Consider the following 8,082-nt stretch of genomic DNA (forward strand, 5'->3'; position numbering starts at 1 on the left):
TGGGTGGGTGGGGAAGTGTTTGCAGCGGCCACAGGGTGGCAGGCCGACTGCGTTGGAAGAATTCTCCCATCCTGGCGGGTTTCCCGAATTTTAACGCAGCACTGCGCCACCCACAAGCAAGAGTTTTGTTTGGCAGACGGGAAGTCAGTGAGAGAACAGAGTCCCAACGGACGAGCCTGTTTTTTCTTTTTCTTTCTTTCTTGGGGACGTTTGAAAGGATGACTCGAAGGCTGTATTTTGAAAACGGGAGTTTTCCCTCTATTCATCAGGACTTAAACCACCGTCGTTCAGTATTTCGGTGCGGTTTCTTTTCCTCGACGTGGGTGGGGAAGGGTTTTTCTTGAAAGGCATCCCGAGACAGAGGCCCTAGAGCGCAGAAGCAAGTTTTGCCTGCAAAATAATAGGAACTTCACCCAGGGATTGTCAACTTGCTACCTCTGGTTTAGCTTAATTCCCCTCTTCCCCCCTCGAAACAGCCTCAAGTATTCCCGGTCATAAAATCCTGCTCACAAAGACGGAATTGATATTTGCTGATGACATTAAAAAACTTTTTTCTTTTTGTTTCTCTTAAAAGTATTTCCACTCTAACCCTTCAAGTGCCTATTAAAGTTGTTGCAAGTATTATGAGGGTCTGGCCCCCTTTCTAAATATTCCACCAAGACAGTTAGAGACACTTTTGACTCTGATGGAAGGAAAAACTCCAAACGAAATCAGTCCTCAAGGAGCATTTGCTTGATAGCTTACGTAACTTAAATGTTATGCACCCTATAATAGTAGATTGATTTCTCCCTTTATTTTATGTGGATAAAAATGAAGGAAACCAATTTGGAATTGTTGAATTTGGCAATAATAGGTTTCATGAAGCAGCCATTGGCAAATAAATTGTTTTCTATTTCATATCAACTCTAATTTGTTAATTGAGAAATAATTAATATGTACTATATTAGCTTCAAGTATACAAAAAAAATGAAATGACATTTGTATACTTTGTGAACTGGTCATCATAGTAAATCCAGTAACTAGTCAATACACAGTAACAAAATTTTTCCTTATTAAAACTTGGGAGACCATTTTAACAATTTCCAAAAATGCGGTAAGTCTTGTTAACTCCATGGTATTGTAGTTTCTATGGTATAAACTATATTCTTATTTTTTAAATGTCAGTCACTTTACATAAAATATATAAAATAGCATATGACCATTCTTATGCTTTTAAGTCTTATCTGTTCCAGATTAGCTTTCCTAATTAAAGTATATTCATTCAGCATCATTTTTCGTGTCTGCCAAGTTGAGAAAAAAGGGAATGATTGTAGTAAATGATGTGAATTTTCCTTTCTTATAATTTATAAATGTATTCTTTGATAGTTTGTTTTGAAGAGAAAGTGATTTCTCTCTATGTTCTGTGCAATTGGATTTTTAAAAAATAAAACAAATTATTGGAACGTTTACACATGAAATTTCGGTAACATACTGGTTCTTCACTAATCCCCTTGTCTCTTACCTTGTTTTGTTATGTCATTTCTAGAGTTACAATATTTATACTTAAAATATTTAGAGGAACTGTATTATCCCTTTTAGATCCCTTAGTCACTTCTTAGGGATATTTAATGGTAATACTTGGGTAAAACCTATAAGCATGAATAACTCTCTGAGCACCCATGACACTTTGGATATGAGCTATAAACATTACCTTAAGAACAAGATGTTGGCTGGGGGTGATGGGGTGTGACTCAGCAATACAGCATTTGTCAGACATATGTGAGGCTCTGGGTTTGATCCCCGGCACTGAAAATCTTGAAAAAGATATTTTAATGTAAACACTGAACTGTTCTTTACCTACACCAAGCTTGAGGTACCTCTCCCAAACCAGAACAAATCTAAAGACATCTGTTCCCTTGATTCCTTCCCAGGGTAGAAAATAAAACTGAGAGGGAAAATCAGCTTAATGGAGCAAGTGCAATCACTGAGCCCTTAAACTACAAATTATCTACTGGTTAGTAGTCTTTTGTTCTTGCAAAACCATTGGTAAAGGAAACTTTTCACTTTTTTTTTCACGAAGAGAATGAAGGTCTTTATTTTAGAACAGGTAATTTAACATGGTGTCATTTCATTTGAAATATACAAACTCAACCTTCTACCAAAAATAACTGGTTTTCTGAATGCCCAAGAACAGATGACTGGTTAAAGAAACTTTGGTACATCTACACAATGGAGTACTATGTAGCTGTTAGAAAAGATGAAGTCATGAATTTTACATACAAGTGGTACCACATGGAAAGTATCATGCTAAGCGAAATGAATCAGAAAGAGAGGGATAGACATAAAAAGATTGCATTCATCTGGGGGGCATAAAGTAACAAAATAGGAGATTAATACCCAAGAATAGCTGAGATCAGCACCAGGAGGATTACTCCATAGCTTAGAGGCCAGCCAAGTATTCTAGGGGAAAGGGCAGCTCAGATAGAGAAGGGAGCACCAAATAAAGGATGTTTGGAGGATCCTCCCAGGAGGGGAGATGCATGTCGAAAGTAGACTATGGACTGAACATGTTTGCCACTCAATGCCTCTTTTGCAGAACACAACACCCAAAAGGAGAGAGAGAACAAAAGGGAATGCCCTGCCACAGAGGCAGCGTGGGATGGGGGGGGGGATGGAGGGTGGGAGGGATACTGGGATCCGTGGTGGTGGAAAATGGGCACTGGTGGAGGGATGGGTATTTGATCATTGTATAATCGAAACCCAAGCACAAAAAATTGTAAATCTACAACTGTACCACATGGTGTTTCACTAATAATAATAATAATTTAAAAACTTACCTAAAAGTCATAAAAAAAATTACTGGTTTTGAATTCAAAACACATCTCACTGGGTCAAAAATTATATCCTCTAATTATCCAGTCTAAATTTATGATTGGCCAAGTTTGTTATGGCACACTCTTTTTTTAAATTTATTTATTTATTTTTTTATTAAAAAAAATTTTAATAGTGAGACATCATGAGGTACAGTTGCAGACTTACACATTTTTGTGCTTGGGTTTCAATTATACAACGATCAAATACCATCCCTCCACCTGTGCCCGCTTCCCACCACCACGGATCCCAGTATCCCTCCCACCCCCCACCCCCCCTTCCCACCCTGTCTCTGTGGCAGGGCATTCCCCGGAACTTTTCACTTTTAATAAATTATTTTGGCCACATATTATAAACCTAGAAGAGGATGGCCATAACACCTTTTAGTTAAGTGTGCATATTATCCTGAAACAGAGACTAGACTATTTTTTTAACTTTTTAATTGAATCCATGTGATTCAGTGAACAAAGCTGTTCATGATTGCATTTCAGTCATACAGTATTCCAACACCCATCCTCCACCAGTGGACATTTCCCAGCACCAGTGTCCCCATGTTCCCTCCCATCACTCCCCACCCCCCAACCCCTGCCTGCCAGGTGTTATTGTTGTTGTTGTTGTTGTTGTTGTTGTTGTTCTTCTTCTTCTTCTTCTTCTTCTTCTTCTTCTTCTTCTTCTTCTTCTTCTTCTTCTTCTTCTTCTTCTTCTTCTTCTTCTTCTTCTTTTCTTCTTCTTCTTCTTCTTCTTCTTTTCTTCTTCTTCTTCTTCTTCTTCTTCTTCTTCTTCTTCTTCTTCTTCTTCTTCTACTACTACTTCTTTTTATTCTTCTCTCTCCTTTTGGGCATTGTGGTTTGCAATATTGATACTGATAGGTTATCAAGAAGATCCCTTACCTACTTTTAACTCTCAGATCTTGTCCAGCGTGATCATTCCCAGCTATTATTGTCATACTGGTCTCTTCTCTATCTTACCTACCCTCAGCCCCCCCACCCCCCACACATGTGGTTAGTTCCAGCCATTGATCTAGACTAGACTATTTGGAGACATTTTTTTTTCAAAATACTTTATTATGGATGATAGATAAGAAGTGGGGGAAATAGGCTTAATTCTTTGATGAACACTTGTGTCTCCAATGAGATCTTAGAAGTATCATGAAGTAGAGAACCTAAGGCTTGGAATAACATAAAGATCAGTTGCAATATTTTATTCTGGAAGAATAAAGAGAGATGCTGAAACAAGAAAGCCTTTCATCTATCAGAGCTTGATAAATAGGCTATGCAAAACCTTGATAGGGCTTTCTAGTGATGAACTTAGTCATGTTAGAGCTGAGTAAACAGTTTGAAATAAACGTCTAATATATTTTCTACACCAGAAGACAAGCAAGATACACATCTCTAGGCTCACTGGGTTCTTCAGTTTCAACAGTTATGTCAATAAGACAAAGAACAGCATCACTTGATCACTTACTTGATCACTTGACATCCAGTTATTCATCTATTTGTTTGAGCGGGCTCCATTCGTCCCTGTCACGTGCTAGTGTAGCCAAATGGCGTCAGCTCGCTCCAGGAACAAGAAGAGCCTCAAATCAATCGTTCAGGGTCTTGATGAAGAAGTCTGATCATCTCGTAGGTGGGCGGTCACGCGTTCTTTTGACGTCCCGTGGAATCCGGTTGGTCACGGCACTAGTCCAGCGGTCGTCTTCAAATCACATTACATGTCCAGCCCATGTGATTTTCGATGCCTTGGCAAACGAGACAGCGTCCCTGATTCTCAATCATCGGCGGAGGTTAGAACTCCAAATTCTTTCTCTCACGAGTGAAGTGTGATACTCCAAGCATAGCTCTTTCCATTCCTCTTTGGGAGACCCAAATAGCATTCTCATCCTATTTTCACAGGGCCCAGGTCTCTTTTTGTTTGTTTGTTTTAATTTTTATTAGTGAAACACCATGAGGCACAGTTGTAGATTTACAAATTTTTGTGCTTGAGTTTCGATTATACAATGATCAAGTACCCATCCCTCCACCATTGCCCATTTTCCACCACCATGGTGGAAATATATGGTGGTATAGTTGCCAGCCATCTATCTTCACTCCCATTCCTTCCCATTCCAGTAGTCACATGACGTTCTCGAGAGTGGCACTGAAGAGTTTCAGTGAAATGGTATCATCCTTCTGAACCCCTCTCTTGACATGGATGATCACTTCCTTGTAGAATGGTGAGATCCTGGTAGCGAATCCCGTAATACAGCTCACGGAGGATCCTGATGTATTGAGTTTGAACGCCTTGATTGGTTAAGGCTTTGATGACTGCTTCTGTCTCAACAGAATCAAAGACCTTCTTTAAATCAATGAACATTAGACAGAGTGGCACCTTTTTTTACCTTATTCTTTTTGTTCTATTTTATTTTTTTTCCAAATAAAACCTCATTCAGTCTCTTTTATAAACACTCATCTTCATGTCAAAAGTCAGAATAAACAGATTGCGAAACTGCTTTCAAAAGGTTAACTAAAGGTTTCTTTTTATTTATTTATTTATTTATTAAATTTTTATTAATGACAAACCATGAGGTACAGTTGTAGACTTACACATTTTTGTGCTTGGGTTTCAATTATACAATGATTAAGTACCCATCCCTCCATCAATGCCCATTTTCTAACACCACGGATCCCAGTATCCCTCCCACCCCCATCCCCCCATCCCACCCTGCCTCTGTGGCAGAGCATTCCCTTTTGTTCTCTCTCTCCTTTTGGGTGCTGTGGTTTGCAAAAGAGGCATTGAGTGGCAATCATGTTTGGTCTATAGTCTACTTTCAGCATGCTTCTCCCATCCTGGGAGGATCCTCCCAACACCCTTTATTTGGTGAGAGCGGCTTCTTGAACTCCTGAGAAACCTCAATGAGCTTGGTTATCATGTGAATATGGTTGATTGTGCTGAATCCTTTGCGGAACCTGACTTGCTCGCATTGTTGTCCTTCATCTGGTGTTCTGCCAATCCTATTTAGGATGACTCAAGTGAACAGCTTGTAGACGACAGACAACAGGCGATCGTTGCCAATGTCATGGATGTCTCCCTTCTCGTCCATTAGTACAGTTCTGCTAGTTTTCATTGGGACGAAACCTTGCAATCAGACAGATAGTGTGTGAAGAGCAGAGCCAGTGTATTGATGAGTACTGACGGCAGGTTCTTCAGGTGTTCGGAGCTGACCTTGTCTGGGCTGGGTGCCGTTCATTTCTTTACCGATGAAATGGCATGTCGGATTTCAGAAGGGAGAACGTTGGGAACGACATATCCATTCTGCAGAATTTGTATGTGGGCAAGTGGACATGGCTATTGAAGAGATCTGAGTAGAAGTCATGAATAAATTTCTCCATTACCCTTCTGGAAGATGTGAATGGCATGAATCTGGAAAATTACAATTTCTGATCTATGAAATTGATAGGGATAAAAGAACTTAAAGTTATTGCAAGTTTAATATTGTCGATCATCCTATACTGAGTTGAACGAAGCATACTGAATCAAAATATTAAGTTGCCTTTTATGCATCTGAGAAACATATTGCTTAACCCGACTATAGAAGCCATTGCTAGCGGAAAACTTGGCCATTTCTTTATGTTTCCTAACTGAAACATTGCTTCATTTTTATGATGTCTTAAATTTACATTCAGGTACAGTCACAAATCTTAGGATCTAACCTTGCAGTTCCTTTCATTTTCTAAAGAAGAAGACTTGTTTTTTTTTAAGCAAGTAAGTAAGTAAGTAAAGGCCCTCCCGTTGATCATGGATTTGCTCGAGCGGGCCCAGTAACGTCTCCATTGGAGACTTTGTTGTTACTGTGTCTGGCATATCGAATACTCTTGGTAGCTTGCCAGGCTCTCCGCGAGGGGCAGAGGAATCGAACTCGGGTCGGCTATGTTGGCCGCTTGTAAGGCGAACTCCCTACCCGCTGTGCTATCGCATTTTTAATAGTGAGACATCATGAGGTACAGCCGCAGACCCACACATCCCCGTGCCTGGGTCCCAACCAAACAACGATCAATACTCATCCCTCCACCGGTGCCCACCTCCCACCACCATGGATCCCAGCATCCCTCCCACCTCCCCATCCCCCCCATCCCACCCTGACTCTGTGGCAGGGCATTCCCTTTTGTTCTCTCTCTCTCTTACTGGGTGTTTTGGTTTGCAAAAGAGGCAATGGGTGACAATCATGTTTAGTCTATAGTCTACTTTCCGCATGAGAAGACTTGTTAATTTTCTGTCATGTCCAAGTCCTGTAATGAAAGTATCTACAGTAAATGGCCAAAGGCATCAAAACTAGAAAGTTGTTCTACAGAACTGAGCTTTTGGGAAGGCAGAGGAGAGGTGGAGTCCTTGAGATACTCACTGGTAGAGGGAAGCAGGTACCATGGTGGTTGGTGTGGTGTTGGAACCATGTATGCATGAAACTATCATTAACAGAATTGACAGTCGTGTCACCTCGATAAAAATGGGGGGAGGAGGTAAAGTATCAGAGAAAAATGGGGGGAGGAGGTAAAGTATCAGAGAAGTGGCATGCTACTCAGAAGATAAAATAATTAAACTCAACCTCCTTTTTTTTTTTTGAGACGATCAGAGACGTGAAGCAAGTTTCCCAGAAGCTACACTTCAAGATAGATTGGTTTTAAGTGAAGCTCTATATGCCAAGTTGATTATTCTTGTTACACTAGTTGCTTTGGTTAACTTTATTTTTTATTTTTATTTATTTGCTTTCTGGGTCACACCTGGCGATGTACAGGGGTTACCCCTGGCTCTGCACTCAGGAGTTACTCCTGGCGGTGCTCAGGGGACCATACGGGATGCTGGGAATTGAACCCAGGTCATCTGCGTGCAAGGCAAACGCCCTCCCCGCTGTGCTATCGCTCCAGCCCCACTTTGGTTAACTTTAAATGAATTTTATTTTTCCAATCTATTTTGTAAGAATAGGTACAAATAGAAGGTCAGTGATGATGTTGATGAATAAAATACATGGCAATGATTAGATGATCATGAAATTTTGCTAGTGAGAAGGTAAAAATGAAGTATTCAGGAAGTGAAATATACGGAATGGTTCTGTGATTTAGCTTGAGTCAGAAATTACAGTAACGATTTTTACAAACGTTTGCAAATAGAGATTGTCTAGAAATATAAGTCCTAAGAAAAAACGTCTTTACCGGTTTTTTGGATATTGACAAATATCTTCAAAATTTAACCAGGTTCATA

This window comes from Sorex fumeus, unplaced genomic scaffold (assembly GCF_029834395.1).
Source record: "Sorex fumeus unplaced genomic scaffold, SorFum_2.1 ptg000241l, whole genome shotgun sequence".
In the NCBI taxonomy this organism is placed as follows: Eukaryota; Metazoa; Chordata; class Mammalia; order Eulipotyphla; family Soricidae; genus Sorex; species Sorex fumeus.